Source organism: Aythya ferina (assembly GCF_964211825.1).
Source record: "Aythya ferina genome assembly, chromosome: 1".
Classification (NCBI taxonomy): Eukaryota; Metazoa; Chordata; class Aves; order Anseriformes; family Anatidae; genus Aythya; species Aythya ferina.
Window position 1 is genome coordinate 145,616,553 of NC_140296.1, and position 22,451 is coordinate 145,639,003.

The 22,451-nt window shown below is 42.3% G+C and overlaps 1 protein-coding gene across 12 annotated transcripts in view; it reads left to right on the top strand.

Moving 5' to 3' along the window:
- Positions 1-5,330: 5,330 nt before the first annotated feature.
- CHRM2 (cholinergic receptor muscarinic 2) overlaps positions 5,331-22,451 on the top strand; it is a 118,411-nt gene continuing 101,290 nt past the window's right edge. For 8 of the 12 annotated variants that reach the window (XM_084506758.1, XM_084506760.1, XM_084506751.1 and 5 more), the window contains exon 1: positions 5,640-6,053. The gene's annotated coding sequence lies outside the window, so the exon portion shown is untranslated. Of the gene's footprint in view, positions 5,566-5,639; positions 6,054-22,451 lie in introns of those variants that run through there. The other 4 variants (XM_084506762.1, XM_084506752.1, XM_084506755.1 and 1 more) reach the window with 4 other exon arrangements.

The window sequence follows — 22,451 nt, forward strand, 5'->3', positions numbered from 1 at the left end:
ACTTGTAAAGAACACAGTGAAATCCTCCTCAGTTCAAGCCACTGGTTACAACTAATGAGTATATGCAATGTATGGACGCAGCCCTCTCCAGCTTGCTGCAAGCAGTCATCTTCCAAGGGATACAGCATTAAAAACAGCAGATGGGACCTCAAATAACAACACTCCAGATGTGCAGTTGATAGCTGGTTTGCATTTACTTAAACAGCTGCAAACGTACACAAGTAACAGCCATATGTACATAGGGGTGTGTGTGTGTGCACTGACACACAGGCACACAGACACACGGACACACAGACACACAGACACAGACACCTCTCGCGGCGTGCCGGACACTCTCCAAGGTGCTGCAGGAGGCGGCTCCGTGCTCCTCGGGCGACTCCCGCAGTTCTGCCTGGTGCAGGATTTTTTTTATTTTAATTTTTTCCCAATCAGAGACAATTCAAGCTAAAAAGCCCCGAGGTTCCATTCAAGTGCATCCTGTTCTTTTATGTTTAAGGTCAAGGAAAACTTTTATGCTGTTGATGCTCCCCTATCCACCTCCCCACACACATGCACACACTTTGGAGAGTATTTCATTTAACTCTTGACCTTTTAAGAGTCTTGTGTCACAGCTATAAAGCATATCTTGTTATAAACATAATTGTATGACTGATTGCCTCCTTTTTAATATTATTTAGCTCCCATATCATAAATTGAGTTCATATACTTTTATGTACTTTGTTGTCTGCTTTCTCCTTCGACACATCTGTCAGTACTCAGAAGTATTTCCAACAGCTGTGAACATACTCTCTTCATTTTCAGTAGCTGTCTTTCCAGGACTGAACTAAAATGAGAAAAATTACCAGCAAACACATTTTGCAGATTGTTTTGAAACAGCTTTCAGATCTAAGCTATAAGCTTACTCACTCACGTGGAATTCTGAAACATTTGCAAATAGCATTTATTCCTACACACAAAAGTGCAGATCTGCAATTTCTATGGCCTTATTGGTAGACAAATTACTTGCATGTTTACATTAAAATATGCCCCCTCAGCTGTATTATGCCTAACGGGATGTTCTTCCAGATATTGTGTTTAACCTTAATAAAGCAGTAGATTTGATTTTCCAGTTTGCCACCTACCAGCCCTGCATGGGAGGGAATCAGTTTGGCTTTGAAAATTAGACTCTGACCCTCATCTCAACCTGCAGGGAATTTCAATTTCATCAGAGTGGTCTGTTCTAAATAATTCCTGGTATGTCAGGCTTTCAGACTCAAAGGGGCTCAGAAAACACCATCATTGTGCAGAGAAAAGTGAAATAAGACCTTGATGTTTTTTTGTTAGTAAGTCAGTACTTGATGTTGTCAGTACTGGACTGTGAAAACAACACACTTCCTTCCTAGCTGTGTTGAAGGGAGCAGAGGTTTCTCCTGGGAAGGAGAAACAAGGATGCTCTTAGCTCCCTAGCACTAGTGATCTTGAAGCTGCGATATGTCAATGTTTCAGTGCCTTCCCCTGGCAGATCCTAACTGTGTTTTATAATACTCCTACAGATTCACTGCTTTGGACACAGTTAAGTGATTACATGCCCTTTTCTGTGAAAGCGTTGACTGTCAGTTTGTTTAACTCATTTAATTTCTGCTGGTAAGCATCTATTGGTGATTTATTTGCATCATGCAGCCTGGCTTGCTGTTGCCTCAGTTTGGGCTTTTTACTTCTTTACTTCTAGCTCTGTGGTCCACACCATCATAATTATTTGCTAGGCTGGTGTTTTTCTCCCCAGCATTTGTTCATCACCTGTCATATGCCTGCCTCGCCCATGTGCAAAACCATTCAAATCAGCTGTTTGTTACAACACTGGAAGCAAATTAGTGTGGAAGCCCCAAAGAGGGAGAAGAGCATGACAGGTCATGGTGAGTGCTGCTAACACTGGAGTCCTCAGGAGGGGTCACGGGCAGCAGCTGTGGTCCCTGCTGGGTGACTGCCATTCTCTCCTGCTCTCGCTTTGTGCCTTTAACCACCTTGGGTCAAGTCGCCACTTTCAGGTATCTCTTATTTCATGGAGAGATTAGAGCTTCTCCCTGCTCTTCCCAATCCCCTTGGCCTGAAACTGTTGGCAAAAACTCCAAGGAAATGGTGTCCCAAATAAATGTCACAGTGACTGCTTGCCTAGAGGAGCAGAAAAAAAAAAAAAAAAGAAAAAAGAAAAAAGAAAAAAGAAAAAAAAAAAAAAAAAAAAGGTTGTTCTGGCCTGTTGCTGTGCTCTTGGAGCTGCTTCTTTCCCTTGGGATTTGCCTCAGATGCTTTGTTCCCAGCCCCCCCAGGAGCATCCCTGGCTCTTAAGAGGACCTTGATGCTCTGAAGATGTCTTTTTGGTCTCCAGGCATACAGAAAATGTACTACACCCCTCAAGTAAAATAGAAAGGATCGCTGTGCCAGTGGTCCCCGGGGACACCCATCCTGTCTGCCCCTCACCCACCCAAACTGTGACACCCTTGGTGTTTGTTCTCCAGGAGTTTACAACTATGAGGCAGCTCTGCACCTGGCAAAGGGGCTCTCTGCGACAAGTGGAGCTAAAAGCAGGGACATGGCCTGCAGCGGAGTCTCACTAGAGATCCCTTGGCATCACTGGATATGGAAGCAATTTCTTTTGGAAATCTCCTTGCTGAAAGCTGCTATCTTTGCTTCCCCTCCAAGGCAGTGTCTCTCGGTCCCTCAGCAAAAGGGGATCATCATTAGCAAATACTGACTTCCTCATGCACTTTCCTTTTTCTCTGAGAGCGAAGGGCTAAGTGCTTTGTTCAGTGATTTTCCGATGGATTTATCTCTACAGCTGTTTAGCACACTGTAAAAGACTCGCATGAGCGGGGTGGGATATGCGTTTTAAACGCTTTAAGCTTAGGAGCAGCATTTTTTTTTTCTCCCTTAGGAGGTGTGTCTAACGCTTAGTGCTCTAAAACGAAGAGCCGGTAACAGATGCTTTGTCAAACTTAAAGGCGCTGCCTACCACGGAGTCACCGGGTGCCATCAAGATGTAGCTGCTGAGATTATGAGCACGGCTCCGGGGGCGCAGGGAGGCAGCCCTGCGCACACCACGCTTCTCCGGGAGGGTGACTGAAATTTTCATTCTCCCCAGGAGGGCTGCAGACAAGGCAAGGGAGGGGGCGGCACATAGCAAGGTTTTCAGCACCGGCCTTTTATTTCCATGGGAGATTTTGGCGGACGGGCGTTGGGGGCATGCGTACGGGGAAGGGAGATGCTTCCCGGCGTAGGAGACGCTTGCAGCGGCGGAGGGTGCCCTCCAGCTCTGCAGCCGAGAGCCCGCACGACTCTGAGCAGCGTGGCACTGGGGGGCCCCCTGCAGCTGGGTAGAGCCGTGCTTGTCCCCATCCCCATCTCCTGCCCCATCCCCATCCCGGCGCTACCTTCCGCCTGCCCTACGACTGTGGGAAGCGGCGAGGTGCTGGAAGCGGGCAGTGCCGAAGCCTTGTGCCCCCTCTTTGCGACGAAAGGAGGGACAGTCCCAAAGGGCACCGTGTGCTGCCAGGGTGCTTGTGCTGCCACCGTGTGCTGCCGCCCCTCCCTTCTCCTCGCTCTGGGAGGGGCTGACCCGTGCAGGCTGTTATTGGGCTCTAATTAAATCTCAAGAATCAACCTGCTCAAACACCAGCAACTTCTCTGGGAGGGAAAAATAATAAGAAAAATAATAATAACAAGGGGATGAGGAGGCGGACATTGTCCCTTTTAAAGCTGATGATGATCCTGCTTAATGAATGTTAAAATATTCATTCAAGTGTCAAGGTCTCAGAGAGCCTGTGGGAGGCTTAAGGGAGGCTGAGCTGTGCGGGTGGCCATACTCTGCCCCGGAGGAGCAGTCCCACAGGGCCTCAGCCTGCCTGCAGCTTGCTTCAAACCTCCCAGTGCCAATTCCAGGTTCCCTTCCTGGCAGAAATCTCATCTAAGGTGACCCCACAGCAGTGAATTCCAGGCAAAACATTCTGCAAAGATAAGAAAAATAGGTGCAGAGGTCAGGAGCCAGCTCTGCTGATGTTTCTGAAGAGCTATAAGTGATCCAACATCTATACCTTCTGAAAGTTCAGGCAGAGAAACACAGACTTCTGTAACACTGAAGCATGTGCTCCTCCAAAGCTCAGAGCTCCTTGCCTATGATTTAGCTCTGCCACCCAGGGCAGGAGAAATACTCATCCCAGGGCCCAGCAGACTACTACCTGAGTACTGCTACCCTGAAAGCACACCACTCTCCCGTGGGTAAAACCACCCTTGATGTCCTTCCAGGAACAACAGCTGACTGTATGCAAATTGTATAGGCAGCTTTTCTCTCTGGGGGAAGCCCAGGCCAAGAAATAACTTCTGCAAAGTGAAGTGTCTTTTGAAGAGAAAGGGTGTGATTGGGCAATGGATCCGGTGACCCTTCATGAAGGAAGCTGGGCTGGGGAAGGCAGGGCACGCAGCACCCAGGCAGAAGCTGGGGTCACCTTCATAAAGTGTCTCCTTCTCTCCTCTTCTTTCTCCACTTCTCTTCTATTATTCTTCACACAATAGATCAGTTGAGACCCCTATTCTGTTTGCCACCCTGACAGCCCTGACTTCAAGGAACAAAGCACCACCCCGGACCACAAATCAATTCCAGTCCAGAAGAGCTGCAAACAAAGACTAAGCAAACCAAAAGATCTTTATATCTAGATTATTTCCATTAAAACTGGCAAGTTCCCTTAAGCAAAGTAAATACTTCTCGGCCTAATGACTATTAATTAAAAGGGAATGCTTTATACCCAAGGAGAATTAACTGTTGTTCGCAAAATGTATCTCTTTCCTCTAATTCGTTTGTCATTGTGCCGGGGGAGCAACATCCCATGAATATTTAAGCACGATAATCAGTTTAAAAAACTAAACTGGATTTAGTGTAGCAATGTGTTTTCCACAGTGAGGGGAGACTCCAGTAACTGCAATAATATAAAACCTGTATCTCTTTCTGCTGCCATATATCGCTTGAGACTTACAGCTATCATAGAATTGAGAAGGCGTTGCGGGGAAAGATGTGGAAGAGGTAACCGAAAAAAAAAAAAAAATCAGTTCTGATGTGCAAATTGTGGATAAAGACTTCTGATGAGGACGAGGGGAGTGTCTGATGAGGAAGAGGGGAGAGTGTGTTGAGAGATAACAAGAACCAGTAATTTCTATTCAGCAAAGCCACCAAATCAGAGAGCAGTGCCGATCTTATTGGAGGAGAGCCTTCAACAGCAACTAATCCTGTCATATTGAAAGAAAATTGTAAATGTTCTCTGCAGAAATTGCCTGCCCATTGCAGCTAATCGAGCCCACTTCGCGCTCACCCCCCCTCCCCGCACACACCACGCACCGGTGGGCAGCGAGCAGACCCACAGCCGCTGCCCCCGGCGAGGACATCCACTCGAGATGCTCCCCTAGGCGCCCCGTTCCCCTTCCTCGCCACCACCCCCATGAAGGTGGCAGCTTGTCCTCATTTCCTTAGGAGGACTGGGGGACGTATGAATTATTACCAACTCACTTACGAGTCCCAGCATCCGCTATTTTTAATTTTTCCAGGTTTGTCGAAGCCGTTAAGATAGGTTTAGTGTCGCTCTACGTATACATATGCATACTTACGTGTGCGTATATATATATATATATATGAAAGTTCAGCTTGGCTGAGCTGAAGCAGAGACTCCCAGGGGCCGGTGCCACAGAGGGTGTGAGTGTATATGTGTGTGCCTGGGCGTGTGGGAGGGAGAGAGCGAGCGAGGGAGCGACAAAAACTCCATCAACCCGGACAATGCCACCTCTCGTTTAAAGCTTTCCAACTGTTATTCTTTCCCCCCATTATCACAGCACCAAGTAATCCGTCTTTCCCCCACCCCAGTCCCCCTCCCTCCTCTTGGAAGATATGGAAGAGAAAGATAAAGCGGCTGCCTCCGGGCTCTGATGCGCGCAGCCCGCATGCCTCCGCCGCCAGAGCCGGGGCCACTCCGCAGTCGCCGCTCGCAACGAGCCGCTTGCAGCGGGATGGGATGCAACTTCTGGTGATTGGAGCACAGGTAGGAAAGCTTTGCTTTTTTATTGACGCTTTTTTTTTTTTTTTTTCCTTCATTTTCTTGTTCTTTCCATCTTTTTTTTTTTTTTTAGTCTTCCCCCCCCCCCTTTTATTTCTCGTCTTCTACCCTCCTCCCCTTCTTCGCCGCACCTACGATTTCATCTGCTGTTGTCAGAGGAAAGCTCCCGCCAAGAAAATAATGTCCAAGAAACGAGCTTACGTTTTGCTTCCTGAGAGAAAGAACATAACAAAACGCGGGGAAACTTTTGCTGAAAGGGTCCATCGCGGTGCGGGTCACCTGGGGATGGCAGCGAGAAGAGAGAAGGCAAAAAGCCTTCCTCTGTTGAGTTACAGTTGCGATGCATATCCCGGAATCGAGGCAGGCATGGTATAGAGCATAGTATAGCGGGGAAGGAGAGACTCAGTAACCTGATTTGGAGAGATCTTCACATTTCCCAAGCTCTGTTCGAGGGCTTTATATGTAAACGCTGCATTCCGACACAGGGACGTCTCCCGGGCTCCCCTTCCCAAATCCCGATGTGACATATTTGTTGGCGACTCCTGCAAAACGTCCCCGGGCGCCCGGAGCGGAGCCGTGCTCAGGGAGCCGAGCCTGCCCTCGGAGAGGGCTGGAAGGCGGGTGGGAGGGCAGAGCCGGAGCAGGGGGCATCCCTGCCCTGCCGGAATCCATACGGGGTAAGGGCTGTAAGGGAAGTGCTTTGGCAGTGTCAGTGCGGTCCCTCGCCCCCAGCATCCCTCCGGGGGAGCGTGCGCCTGCCCGGGCTCAGCGCCCATCTCCGCGGCCTCAGGTCTCTGTTCCTGCTTTGGGGAGGGGGAGCACGGGCTCGGACGGCCCCGGAGACGGGGAAGGTAGGGGGTTTCCCCGGTTCCGACCCTGCTTCTCTGATTCGGTGCCCCTGGGCTCCAGTGGCAGGTGGCGCCGGGGGAGGCGGGGAGGATGCCAGGGTCGGATCCTTCTCGCCCCGCTCCCCCGGCCTGGTTGAGCAGCTGGTAGGGCTCAGCCGGTCCCGGCCGTGCCTCCCGTCTCCTTCTCCGTGCCTCCGGCTCCGGGTGGGTGCTTTTGGCCAGAAGGAGCGAGTTCAGCTCAGGCAGCGGGAGAAAAAAACAAACAAACAAACAAACAAACAAAAAAACTGCCTTCTAGAATCGGCTCCGGGGCGCCGACGTCCTGGTCTCGCCATCCAAATCAAGTCATTTCGGAGGCTCTGAGGGGGAAAAGTTCTTTCCGGGCTGCTGCAAAGGCCCGTGCCCCGCCGGCGAGGTGCTCCCAGCGGGCGCCTTCTCTCCCCGTAGCACGGCCCCGCTGCCAGCTGCACGGAGATGCTGTCAGGGACCCGGGGAGCCCGCGGGAGCCGCCGGGCTTGTAACTCCTTCCCACGGGCCGACGGGTGAGTCCTCCATCCCTTCGGTGGGGAAAGGAGGAAGGACTCTCCCCTCACCCTGTAAGATCTATTTTTTATCCTACTTTTTTCATGTGTTAAAGTTCCTTTAGAGAAAGGAGAATTTAGCCAAAATAGGTTGTGTCCCCACTTATGTGTCAGCCAGTGTGCTTTCACATGTCAGTTGCTCCTTCACTTGAAAAAGATCTTCCCTTTGTATAAGGGAATAAAGGAGAAGGGCCAACCTCTGTTTGACAGCATGTTTTTGCGGTTAAAAAAAAAAAAAAAAAAAAAAAAAAAAAAAAAGACCAGCAATGAGGAAGGTTAGTAGGGGCGATCAGAAGTAGGCACACTGTCTGCTTTTATGGTATTGCATCGCCTGCAATCTTAGCTCCTGTCTAAATACGTGCCAGCCTCAATTATACAGTTTATGACACCAGACGCTTTCGATGACTCGTCTATAAACCGTGTTATGCTGTGCAGAGTATGCTCTCTCTCCTTTAGGCTCTTTTTGATTATAACTTTGGTTGAGTTTCCCCTTTGCAGGACCTCTGGATTGCAAAAGCAGCCTTGTTTACTTTTGCATCAGGAGAGCAAAAAGATGTGCTGTGGGCTTACTAATTTGGCAAGCCCATGCCCTGCTGAGGCACTCTCTCTGCCCTGGTCTGTCACCCCATGATTTCTGCATTGCAGTCCACCTGGGAAAGAGGCTTAGTACGTGGCAAGTGGGTCTGGGCTTGGCCCACTTCAGTTGTTTTGGAGCGAGGGCAAAATAATAAAAATGAGAGGTCATGGTTTTCTACGTAAAACTTAGGTGATAACTCATACCCAAACAGTTGTAACTCTGCACCTGGCCAGAACCTGGGGAGATCTGGACCACCCGTTGTCAGCAGTCTCCTGGTGAGGTGGTAGGAAGCAGTGTTGTGCCATGCCACTGCCTGGGAGGGAGATCAAGATGGAAGAAGGGAGAAACCATGGCCATCACTGAATAAATATATCTATGAAAAAAAAAAAAGAATTATTTTGCCTGCATGTTCAGTCCCATCTCCTTCTGTCGTTTTGTTTTCCACCTCTGGACTGAGTCCCTGTGTGTGTTTTCTGTCTCTCAGTTGCTCGGCATGCTTGGATCTTTCACCCGTTATGTGTCTAATTCAGTAGTCTTCTCGGGACATCTACTATGAACTCCCCTACTGTTGTTGATATAGTCCCAGATGTTTACTCTGCCCCATATTGCTCCTGTAACCCACTCACCCATTCACCCAGGATTCCTCTTCTCCAGTAATATCATGACCTACATGCAAAAAACTTATATTCTGGTCCCGTTTCCATAGCAATGCAGCATGGGAAAGGCAGACAAACTAGTAATAATGAAGCAGATTCCCCTTCTGTGAAACCAAAACCTCTTTGAAAGTTGAGTTCAATTTTAGGGAAAGTAGTGATCCGTGGAGAGTTGGATTTCTGGCCCAAAGCCCAGATCTCCACGCCCTCTAGTGCCAGAGGCAGGCAAGGGAGACCACCCGCGGGCACAGGGGATGCAAGGCTTGATAGAAAATTAGAAGGGACAGAAAGAAACGAGTGGTATGAGGTAGGAACATTCCACCTAGTGTCTGTTTCCAGCCTTCTCTTCCCTATTCTAAATCCCAAGCTGCAAAAGAAGGTATGTTGGGATTCAGCTGATCCTGGTTCAGTCACCCACAGCCTAACACTGAAAGTTCCATGACACGAGTTAAACTATAGAGGAACTGGTAGGAAGAAATTAGAGCCTATATCTAGTCATTAATTCACAGTTTTTGGACTTTTCTGACTGAGCTTCACAACTTGCAGCAATTTGCAGTTAATTTTCAGAGATTTGAAGGCACGGAAAAGGATTACCCACTTGTGAAAATGCTGCCCTGACCTTCTATGGGATCTTTGGATGGGTGGGTAATAGTAATCAGGATAAGAAAAGCTGAAGGGGCCCATGCTTGTTAAATCTAAAAGTGGATTCCCTTCTCTAAGAAACAGGCTAGACGGAGGACTGAGCACAGAGAACTGGGGAAAAAAAAAAAAAAAAAAAAAAAAAAAAAAAAAAAAAAAGTTGTATCTAAATAAGACAGTTAACACATCTTTACCAGTTACTATATTTTGACAGACAGCTTTTGCCAAGTTTTGCCAAGATCTCCAAAGCATTTCTTGGGCTTGAGCTGTCTCTGCCCAAGAAACACCAAGAATTAACTACTCTCCTGTCCTCATCCCACCAGCTGAACACCAACTTCCTGTACTTAGTAGATTGCATTACCTAGCCCTCCCTACCACACTGAGTGAGGGATGCTTAGTGAATTATCTCACTGCCCTCCTACATTTCCCTAAACAAGTGGACAGAATTAAAAGATGAGGACACCCCTTGAATTGTCTTAAAAGGCTTTGCCCATTTCCCATGACCCCTGAGCTTGTTTCCTAGTAAAATGCTTTAGCCTGTGGAGCTGCTATTTATTTTGGACTGTTTATCCTACCTTTAAAGCTGTACCATTACCTATATCTGACACTGTCTATTCCCTATACAGAAAGATACATATCAGCAGATGTTTCAAAGAGACATTTCTCATATAACATGATTTTAAGTCCCAAGAGAATATTGCAGAGTGAAGTGAGTTTTATCTCATTTCTATCAAGTAATTCCTACAGAATGCTTGCCAGTGAAACTTAAATGCACAGTGGGATTTCAGTAGTCCATGTGCTTTATGTATTCATTTTTTACAAATATGATAATGAAAAAAATGAAGCGTACCATCATTTAGGGCCAGCTGTTTTGCTGAAAGCTTTCTGCCTGTTTCCTTTTGATGAGATGGTCCTCTGATCCCAGCATCTCTTTCGACTCCATGGCCTAGACTCTGATTTATTTATATCCCTGTAAATCAAGGGTGACTCCCTTGGCTTTAATTACTTCTGTTTTATTCTAGTGCAATGGAGCTCAGAATCTGACTTTCATAGAAACATAGTAAGTGTTGTAATTAGAATATTCCAGTGTTTTGACAGCTGTTCATTGAACAGAGCTGAGTCTGACTGCCAAAAGGGATATGCAATGTGATAATGGACATTGGGAATAAGATGGAACACTTCTGAAAATGATGGCAATTAAGATCTATAAGAGAAGCCACAACACAGAGAGGTGAGAATTTCTGTAAACCAGAGACTCCAAGGGTTTTCCTCACCCTCTTAAAAAAAAAACACTGAGTAAACTATGGGCAGGTGTGGGTAAAAAGAGGTGGAACAACACAAAAGTATCTTCATAGATCTTTCTTCTGAATCACTGTGACAATCAGTGCTGGCAACCAAGGAGATAAAATAAACCTAATTATTTAAAAGAATTATCTTGCTTAGTAATTTCTCTGGGTCAGGATTCTCAGGTAGTCTGAACATGTAAAACTCTTTTGCTTTCATGGGGACAGTCTGATCTTCAAACTATGAAGATCAGACCCTTCATTTCTTAAATTCTTTCCAGTATGGAAGAAATAAATTTAGCAAAACTTATCAGTAGGAAACAATGTTTCTGTTGCAGCCAGCAGTAGTTTCTGTTACAGCCAGCAGTTGCATTTTCAAATACTGAAGTCTATTTTATACTCATCTATCTCATATTTAGTCAATTAGAAAGTAAAATGGTCATATATTAAAAATGATTCACAAATTTGTTCATGAATAGTGGCAGCAAGCTCATTCTACTATGGAGGTCATTTCGTGCAAGCAAGTAACCAATGATTTATTCATGAAAATGTTCATACATCTCTAAAGTTTCATGAATGTTAGCATGAATAATTAATGGAAATGGTGTTATTTGTTATCATTACTCATTATTTTCCTATTCAAAAAGGCATCAGTCATCTAGTTAAAGAATATTAGAACATAATGACTGCAGCATTGGATCAGGCTGGTGTTTTATCTTGTCTGGTATTATGCCTGTATCTGTGCCTATTATGACATACCTCAGAAGAAGGTGCAGGAAATGCTTCCCTAGATAAATTTACTGTCTTTAATTAAAATGCTATCTTAATACCTACCAGTTTGTGGTTGCTCACAGCCCAGAGACCACTTCCACATGAAAACAGATATCCACCTTCCTCATCAAATGGAAACCTCTAGCAGTTCTGAATGAACTGCAGATATTCTCACTGGCCAGATAAACAGCTAATCTGGTTTTGCCTCCCAACAATCTTGCTACCTTAGTAATAGCATGTAGGAGAGAGTTCAGCAGGTTAATTACACATTTTCTTGGGAAAACCACACTTCAGATAACCTTTGATCTATTTAAATTAGTCATATTTCAATATTATCCTTATCTTTCTGTTATATGATGTGGAAATGCCAATAGAAGAACCCAGTTCATTGTATAGGTGCCATTCATTTCCTCAGTCACGAACCCTCTTGTTCTTTTCTTCTCTTACCTAGACAATTTCAAGCTTTTCTGTCATTTTGCATGTCTTAAATACTGCCAATTTTTCCATCTCCATTTCTGGTGGTGTATTGGCCAAAGTGGACATTATTTTCTAGGTGAGGACTATTATTTTTTACTCCACCTGTAAAGTAAATATTATTATTTTTTTAATTTTTTGTTTTGTTTTGTTGACTACTATTGTGACTGAGAAAAATTTATAACTGGGTTGTCTGTAGTTATACCAAGATTCTTCCGTGAATTGTCAGAGATGGTTTAGGATCTAGGAAAGTTTCTTATTTTTTACTCCACTTGTGTTTGTTCTATATCAGCCGACACTTATTTCCATTTGCTATCAGAATGCTCAAGTTCACCCAACTTAATTAACATATTCTGAAATGCTTCCATCTTTACTCTCTTTTTCTAACAGCAGCAATTTCAGTAAAGAAATATACCTGATATAGAATCATAGACAACCCAGTTGTTAATCTTTTACAGTGAAAAATGATTGTTCATGTGTAGTTCCTGCTTTGTATCTCTTAGACAATTCCCAACAAGTAGTAATAAACTACTTCTACAATGATGTAATTCCTTCAAAAGAAATTTCTCATATACATACATACATACATATATACATATATATTTATCAGGTTATATTTCCTGGTCTATTAGCTTGATACTTCACAGAATGTGTAGAAGGCACAACATTTTATTGAAATAAACTGATTTTTTTTCCTCTGCTGTAGGTAATTCCAGTTTTCATTAGTTTCAATAAATGCATCTGGAATTGAAATAAGACTTTTGCATATATAATACCTATGACCACTTCAGTGCTTGTCCTAAAGATAGGTATGCTAGCTCTCACCCTCTAATCCTTCTGTAGTATATCTGACTTCAATAACAGCTTGCACATTTTTGCTATCAGCTCATCCACTTCATTTCCAAATGCCTTCCAAACCCTTGCATATATAACCATGAGGTCTTTATGACACGTTGCTGTTTAGTTTATCAGTTTGTTCCCCTTTCAGCGTTTCACATTCTGGCAGCTCTCGTCCTTTCTTGTCTTGAAAAAATAAAAAATAAAAAAATAGGTCCAGTGTGGACATTGGCACAGTATCTGTTTTGGGGATACTTTACCCAAACAGGTCGTTCAGAACTTCTGCAACATCCTTTCGGCCATTAATTGTTCCCGTTACAAGTATGTCTAACAGGTCTCATTGTTTCCATCCCAAACTGTGTGAATTTAAAACCCTTCAAAAATATCCTCTAGCTGCTCCTATACATATGCCAACCTCCATGCATCCTTTGCCATCTTCATTTACAACTGGCTTTATTTATTTATTTATTTATTTATTTAGATTTCCCTCCCTTAGCCAGGGACTTCAGCAGAGCTGAAGTGTAATTTCCTGAAAGCTCGTTGTTTGGTTCAAACAATGTATTGGATCTTAACATTTCAAAACAGTTTTGTTTATTTTCTCTCTTGACTTTCAGTCTGTTTTCTGCATGATTTCCTTGAATCAGAAACACTCTGTTAATATCTCTGTTGATTTGAATTTTATGCATTTTACTTTTTCTTCCACTGTTCCTTTTTTTTTTCCTATTCTGTTTCTACCTCCAGTACTGTCTAAAATGATTCTCTAATTAATCTCAGTTTTAACATCACTCTTTTAATATAGTAATAAGTTCATTACTATTTAGTGGCTTGACTGCATCATTTCTTCAGCTACTTAAGCCTATGTTAAGAACATGTACTGTTATGTGTTACAGTTATTCTAGAAATCACCTAGATTATTTTTTTCCTAATCCATTTGTACCAGTTGACCTACCACTGTACAAGTGGGTGAAGTTAACCAGAATTACTATTTTTTTTTTTTGACTTAGTTGTCTTTTTGATCTCTTTCCATTCAATTAATTAAATATCCCACATGTTTCCTGGACAAAGTATGCTAATGCAGGATTTAATTAAAAAATGTGTATTCTTTTTAAATTAAACTTTATGTTCAGCACATTGGATTGAGACCAAGTAGACAAGCTCCTGACCATGCCACGGACCTCCTGTCTGACCTTTCTCAAGTTCCAGTGGTCTGACACAAAGCCTGCTGGGTTCAGAGAGCAGCTCTTGTTATCTTTAGGTAGGCTTTGGCTCAGCTTCCTGCAGTAGGGAGAATAAGTCTTCCTGATCTCATGACAATGTGAGGATTTACTTGCTGCAGTCAGATACTGAGCTTAGGCAATGGTACTGCCACATGAAAACAGAAGCAGACAGACTCCATCCACGGGGGCTTTCTTTGCATTGGGGTGTTGGAAATCTGAGCTTTTAGTAGCTGATTATCCAAAAAGTTTCTCTTTAGAACAGAGGACAAATTAAAATGTTCAGAATCCCTACAATAAAAGATTACCAAAGCTCCTAATTGCCTCAGATCTTGTTGAGGAGTAAAAGGATAAAGTTACTTACAAGTTCAGTTTTACAGGGGAAAAAAATAGTTCTCATTGTATTGAGGTGAGGGTGGGAAGAGAGAAAAATAAATTGAAGGTAACTTTTAATGGCTGGATGTGGTCCTGGGGCTTTTCTCAGTTTTGTGTTTTCAGCATAGTCAGTGTTAAGTGTAAAATTGCCAAAGTGGGGTTTACAATGCCATGAACTCATTCAGATCATACATTGCATCAGAGTTGTTCACAAAAAATAGTATGGACCTGTTGGTTCTCTTTATATCCCTTAGCTCAGCACACATTTCTGACATAAAACAGAGTTAGAGGACTTTGAGAGCAGGGCACGTGAACTGAGCAACATATGTACGTGGACAGGAATGTTACTCTTTTCTCCTCCACCATTATCCAAGGTCCTTGAGTATTTCCATCATCATCACTGTGGTAGATTCACACTTCAATTTATACATAGGCCATATAATGTATAAAAAATAGTTGCCTCACCCTCTCACTTTCCTATGTTTCTAGCAGCATTCTGCCATGGTGGGAAATTCAGTCTACTCCATTTCATACGTAATATTGCATGAAAGTGGATTAATATATGTGTGGGAAATGAAAGCAGATGAGGGCTGGTGCTAGTAACCTCGGGGAAGGGCTTGCAAGCAAGCATATGGACAATTTTACTGTCACTGAACTTTGGAACTGTTGTTCAACATGGATGTTGGAGGAATATGAGAAGGGGTCTAGTCAGGAAGATGTCTTCTCTGCTATCTGCTTTTTCATGTTGAGATTAATCTGAAAACTGATTTCCTGATCTGTTACTGGTATGTTTCACCCACACTAATTTCACTTTTCTAACAGTGAATTCTCAGCTGACAAAATCTGTCAGAACATGTGTGACATAAAGAGGGAGACCATCACCAAAGTGCTATATTTAACCTGGCAATACCATGTCTTATCATGCTTGACCTTGAGCCCTAGTAGTGAGAATATGATCATGGCATCTTAGCTTTAAAGTTCATTCCTTTAACCAAACATAAAAAGCTCTCAAATATAAGGAAAAGCAGGAAAGAAGGAAGGTAACATAAGTTACCCTTCTGCTTTTGACATCTGTGATAGCCAGTACACTTAGCTGTCACTAGAAGGAAAGAATATATGAAGGGTTCATTGTTAAATTCTCATTTAAAATGTCTGATGTCTGCAAGTCATTTTCACAATCTTAGCCACTGGGAATAAATGTAAGGATCTTTACTGAAAGGTTTGACATCAGAAACAGTACCCTACAAGGAATCTCTTACTGTTATTATTCATTGTTCACATTTTGCAATGCAATTCAGTAAAGGGGTAAAAAAAAAAAAAAAAAAAAAAAAAAGTATATGATTGGAAAGTAGCAATGAAGGCAACAGAACAAAGATGAGGAAAACCATTTGGTCTGCTTTGACTGAAGAAAGACTGTAGCTATCTTTGTTTAGCACAGAGTGAGACTGTATATCATCTACACTTTGGAGCACAAGGAAATGCAAAATATCCAGCTTAGAAAAACCCTGACAAATCAAGTGTTGTCATTCTTTTGAGTGGTAAATTTGACAGTTGCTAGTCCACATTATTTCCTTTAAACTTTCTTAGAAATCCAAGAGGGGAGTGGGAATGACACATAACGAAAGAGATGAACAATATTGTTATTTTCTCTTTTGGACAATCATGAGAAGTCTGAACTCCTAGTTTCACTGCAGATTGATTATGTGGCTTTGGACAAACTCAGCTTCTCACCTAGAAATTGTATAAAGTAATGTTTGCATTCTCATATGCTTTGTCTGCCCATGTTTAGTTTTGTTTAGTATGGCAGCACCTATGTAACAGTCTGCACTGAGAAACTTTACCCAAATTTGAGCATCCATAGAAAGAATTGAATGATTGATGTAACATATTTCAAACATTTGGTTTCTTTTTATTACTTATGTTACAAATTTAAATATATTTTTATTACTTATATTACATATATAATTTTTTACTTATATTACTTATATTACAAACGTTTCAAACATTTGGTTTATTTTTATTACTTATAAAAATTATCTTAACACAGTTCTTTCTCAAACTTGACAGAGTGCTGAAAAAAACATATTGTTAACAGCTCTGTGATGCAAATAAAGAGAGCCCCTCATACCTCTAATTGCTTTAACCCAAGGAAAATATGCTGAGGTGATAACATGGCATGCCTGTTCTTTTATCTTGCTCTTTGCTGCAGGCCACCTTTGAGAGAGGACAATGGGCAAGCTGGTTGGGGACAGCTGCTCTCGAACTCAAAGAATCACTTCAAGTTTTCAGCGTAGCTGTCTTCATTGGATAATGTTCAAACTGTTTTACTTTTGCTGCTCACCAGAAATTTGTTGCCTTCTTGGCTAGGTGCTTATCTAAACAGCCATAAGACACTTTGGAGATTAGTTTAATTAACCTGACTCCCCAGAAATACCTTCTACAAATACATTCAAAAATACTGTTTTATTTGTTCATTGTAACAGTAGGAGAATTTTAATATACATGTGGTTTCCAGGCAGATCTCAATGCTAGCCACAGAGTGCACATTCCTACTCCACTGTCTGTAACTGATAAAACAGCCTGAGATAACCTCCTTGCAGACTCACTTCTTTCAGCCTAATGTCCTTGCTTTCCCTTTGTAGGGGAACAGAGGGTCTGTAAAGGGAAAACGTGATTGCTGCTCAGGTTTTAATCTCTCTTCTCATTCAGTTTGTTCTTTATAACAACAACAACAACAAAATAAATGGATCAAACAGCCTTTATAGACAAAAAATTATAAGGAATGTGACAGGCACTGAGGCCTTTGCATCCCTGTAAATATAACAGAGAAGTTCTCCTTCGGCAGTTGCATGTATATAAATTTTCATCTCTTTAGAGAAGAAATTGTGCCTCCCAAATGCCAAAAGAGAGAGATGATTTCTTCTTCTTCCTTTTCACTTGAAAGCTCTAAAATCATAGCCTTCTCAAAACTGTATAATTTTTTGTGCTATATGAGGATTTAGACCATTGTCTTTTAACAAGTGAGTCCTAAAAAAAACAAAAAAAAAAAAAAAAAAAAAACACCATAGAGAACTAAGACTGAACATGTGGTAAGGGAGGCACTTCCTGAAGATGATCTCTGCTTTGTCAATGTCTTTTATGTCTGCAAGCAATGGGACAGGGGATTACTGCAAAGCATTCTAGGTCAGAGTTTTATCATCATGGTCACGGTCCCATCCTAATCACAACATTGCTCTTCCACCTATGCAGAATTGCTTTGTACTGCAAATAAGGGCCAAGCTAAAGGCATGAACTTAAATGCAAGCTGAACAACCTTTAAAAGAGTAGGTCAAGCCTTCCATTTATTAAGAAACCCACACAACAGCAGAGTTAAAATAAGATTTCCACTCATTATAGCAGAATCTCCTACATTTCTTACTAAATAATTGTAAAAAAATATATATTTCTAGGTGCTTTATTTACTTGAAAAATAAAGCTGTTACTGTGTGGTTTTGGCTATAGCTTTAGCAATCCAAGTTTAAGTGCAATATTTTTAACTTTAAGCCAAAATCTTTAACAAGCAAAACAAAATAAATCTCAAGGAAAATGTGGGCTTGGTTCCATTCTATCTGGAACCTAATTTCTTCCCTTGTTACCCACAAGGCTGTAAAATACTGTAGCTCTGCTTGGGCTACACTTCAAAGCTATTTTATATACATATAGATGACTGAAAAACAGTGAAGGCAAAGGAGAGCCAGGCCCACACCACACAAATTAGCAATGCATTTTGTTCTGGAGGCAGTTTTTGTGGGTTTTAGAAACTAGTGGGCAACTTTACAGATAGGTGATATACTGTTATGGCAGGCCCCAGTGAGTTGGGATTTTTCTCTTGATGAATATTTCAGTGGCACTCTCCAAGCCATCCTGGAAAAAAAAAAAAAAAAAAAAAAAAAAAAAGAGGGAGAGAAGGGAAAGAAGCTAAGTTTGGGGACAAGCATCCTTGTTTTGCCAGGAAAACACTGCTTCTAGCAGTTTAACACTGTTTAACATTCTTTCTTGCCTGTAAGTTATCAATTCCCATAAACTGTCACATATTTGTTGATAAGTACGTAAACCAAATAAATAATGTAAAACAACAAATGATGCATGTTAAGATATTATAAATTCCTTCCCACTGTGACTGTTTTGTAAAACTGATATTGACATAGTTCATATGTGCAGATTTACTAGAGGAGTCCATTGCTGATGGCATTCATTGCCTCTAACTGTGGAAAAAAAAAAAAAAAAAAAAAAAAGCAGGGGAAAAATAAACTAGGGAACAATGAAAGAAGAGAGACAGAAGGGAAAAAGAAAGCTCTCCAAGCAGTGGCTAGCTGGGAAGATGAGTAACTGGGCTTTTCACACCTCTGCTGGGCATCCTCTGATGTGCAGCATCTGGTTCCCCCCACCACACTTTTCCCACACTAGCTGTCTGGTTTTCACCAGGTCCTACTCAAGCCCCTGGGAGGCTGTCACTGCTTACTGATGGTGTTGATTCGAGCGTGTATTGACTGGGGCAGGGACTCTATGGTCAGTTGTTCATGTTCACGTGCACATTATTCCGTCACTTGCCTAAACTAAAAACTTTAACTAAAACAGAATGAAAGTGTGGGAAAAGGGCTGATTCTCAGGTTGGTAACTATCGCTGCCCATGACAGCTGACCACAGGAAGGCCATCAGGGTGTGCAGGTGTAAGATGATGAGGATAGCAGCATGAGATTAACAGTGTAAGAGCAATGAGGGGAAAATACTGTCCCAGGGGCTCTGAAAACATTGTCCCAGCAACCTGGGTAGGACGGTACAGAGATATGAGGGAAAGGCAGGCTACAAAATTTCGAAGAAAGGTCTCTTATCTATGCAAACCAGCAACAGTGTTATGTTATAATGGGAAAATGTGACAAGGTAACATACTGACATCCTAGAAGTCAGTGGGATTCTTCCTTGGACTGCTCTGGAGCTGAAGGACTGCTTCATTACTTGAGAAAGGAGAGATCTGAGGTTCTTTGTTCAAATGTACCTCTATTTGGGGAGAAGCATTGGCTCCATGTGCTCTGAACAAAGGGTGCAGTTTCTGAAGACTCATTCTCACTAGAGGCTGTTGCAAACATAGCTTCTTATGTGCTCTTATCACAGCCTCGCTGGCCACTTCCTCTCTCAAAAGGGATTTTCCTGCTAGTGACTTGGATGAGAACCAGAGAACCAGTCCCTAACCCTTACACACCTAGACCCCTACCACCACTATTCTTTTTTTTTTTTTTTTTTTTTTTTTTTTTTTGTGATTGCTTAAGTAGCATTTTAAACTTTTTTCACTGCAGGTCAGTGGGCAAGACCAGCTGGGGATGTAGTGATTCCATGCTAAGAATAATAGCAAAATACATACAGCACAAAATCAAGAGAAATGCATTCCCTGCATTTAGATGCTGTGTTGAGTATGCCTGTAAGAGAGTAGTAGATATTTCTGATTGCATGTCTTAACAGGTTAAAAAGTGTAATTTAACTTTTATTCCAGCTGTTGGAGATAGAATAACAACAATAAAAATCTTCATCTCTTTCTTTCAAAGGATGTGGTAACAGTGGTAGCTTTTTTCCTAACCCTCTAAATGTTAACAAAACACAGAGATGACAACAAGGAGGAAAACAGAAATGGTCTCCTGTTTTTAGTTTTATTTTTTTGTTGTTGTTGTTTTAATTAATATTTATTTATTTATTTATTAACAAGAGCTCAGTACAAATGTTTCACTTATTGCATCTTACTCCTTCAGAAAACAAGTAAGACAAATAAAAACACAACAGACAGGAAGGAAGATATTTTTGCATTTGATTGCATAGACAGAAAAGAAATAATACACAAAGATGAATCATTTATTCATTTTGAAGGTCCACTAAGACTTCCGTGATAGGGATCAAACCAATTTATTTTTGTTGAATTTGCGAGCACCTCATCTCTTCAGCCTGCTGTGCTTTGCTATGAAGCCCGTTTCTGCACTGCAGCATTAAGAAATAATTATTACCCTTTATTGTGTAATGATTAGTTATTGCACAGGCCACATAGAAGATTTCTGCAGTCGTCATGCCAACTCTCTCCTGCATCCTGATTTAACCCATTCTACTATGCTGCAACTATCAGCCATGGGTGTATGTAAGGGAGATATTCAGGCTACACACACCCCACTCTGATTTTGCTGCATTATGGACACTAAAAGAGCACATGTTCTCACCTAGTGTGTACAGGAACAGCCATTTTAAAGACTACTGTCTTTTGCTCAGTCCGAACCTCCCTGCCATGATGTGAGAAGATTAATATGTATCCTGAGTGCCAGACCTCTTGCTGCTCTACAGCAACCCCTCTGGGTGCTTAAAGTGCAGCCTCAGAAGCAGCCTAATCCAGTCCTTGTCAGTTGGCAGCTCTGATAGCAGGGCCTGGCAAGCTGGGTCTCGAAGGTTCTTTAAGAGAAATGCATGAAAGGAGTGGGAGATGTTTTAAAACAAGGCAGGATCTCACCAGAAACCCATCTGCACTCAGTTGCAGAGACCCAAGATGTCTCTCCAGTGCTGCTGCTGATAGGGTCCCAACCTGAATGCCTTTACTTTTTTTGTGAAGAATTGCTTAGCTAGAAGGTAAGAACATTACTGCTTTTGCTTTGCACTGAAAGGAAAAGGGAGAACAGCTGAGTTTAAACTCCAAGGTGAATTGCACAGCACAGAAAACCAGAGCTGGTCCTTACTTAAATAAGCACTCTCCAAGAAAATCTAAAAAATGATGACATAGTCATTTGCATTCTGATAGGAAATGATGTATATGCCATCCCTGCTTTGATTTCAGTCCTGCAGTCCTCCTTGCTGAAAGGTGTGGGCCCAGACCCTTTGTAGTGAGCTTAGCTCATGAATACCTGTCATTTGATATAATACTGTTGTGTCTTAACACTGACAGGCAGCTTAGCACCACACAGCTGCTCGCTCTCCCCAGGTGGGGTGGGGAAGAGAATCGTAAAGGTAAAAGTGCAAGAACTCATGGGCTGAGATAAGAACAGTTTATTAGGTAAAGCAAAAGCCACGTGCACAAGCAAAGCAAACCAAGGAGTTCAGCCACTGCCAGGAAAGTGGGGCTCAGCACACTGAACAGTTTCTTGGGAAGAAAAATGCCATCACCCCAAATGTTCCCCCCTTCCTCCTTCTTTATCCCAGCTTTTGTTGCTGAGCATGACACCACATGGTGTGGGACATTCTTCTGGCCAGCCAGGGCTAGCTGTCCTGGCTCTGCCCCCTCCCAGCTCCTGGTGCACCCCTAGCCTCCTCGCTGGTGGGGCAGCATGAGAAGCTGACGAGTCTTTGGCTCTGTGTAAGCACTGCTCTGCAACTGCTGAAACATCAGTGTTATCACCACTATTTTCATCAAAAATCCAAAACACCACATCATATGAGCTTCTGTGAAGAAAATTAACTTTATCCCAGCTAAAACTGTGACAAATACCTATATGTAATTTTTATTTTTTTTTTCTTTTGTTACTTGCTGCAATTACTACCTACAGCCCCTTAAGGAGAAAAGAGAAATAGTCCACATACAAAAATAAAAACACATTCTGCACAACACAGCAGATCATGTCATGTAATTGCTATCACTGTTATTTATACATAGTTCATTATGCCATCTGACACACAGGAATGAAGGGCTTAATTGAAGAAATAATCTGAAAATCAAATTATTCTTTTCTTAATGTTTCTTCAAAGAGTAGATTTTGTTAAAGTTGCTCCACATTTACTTTTTTTTTTTCATAATACATCAATGCTGCAATTAAACATCTAACTGTAAGAAACAGTGTTGTTTGTTTGTTTGTTTGTTTTTCATTTTGTTTTGTTTAAAAAAAATAAGTAAACGATTTATTAATTTAGGCAATGCAACACTTTGGTAACCAAAACCGATGAGTGAAAGTGAGTGAAGGATGGGAAGAAGAGAGAGGAAAGCTTCTCCAAATTTTTTTCTCGTGTTTCAGTCTTTCTTTAATTTCAGCTGCCATCCAAATGAAACCTGTAAACAGAGGATTCTTTTAGTCAGGTTCTTTCTTAGTTCTCCCTCTTCCATAAACCTCTTCCTTCCACCATGCACTTCTTATTC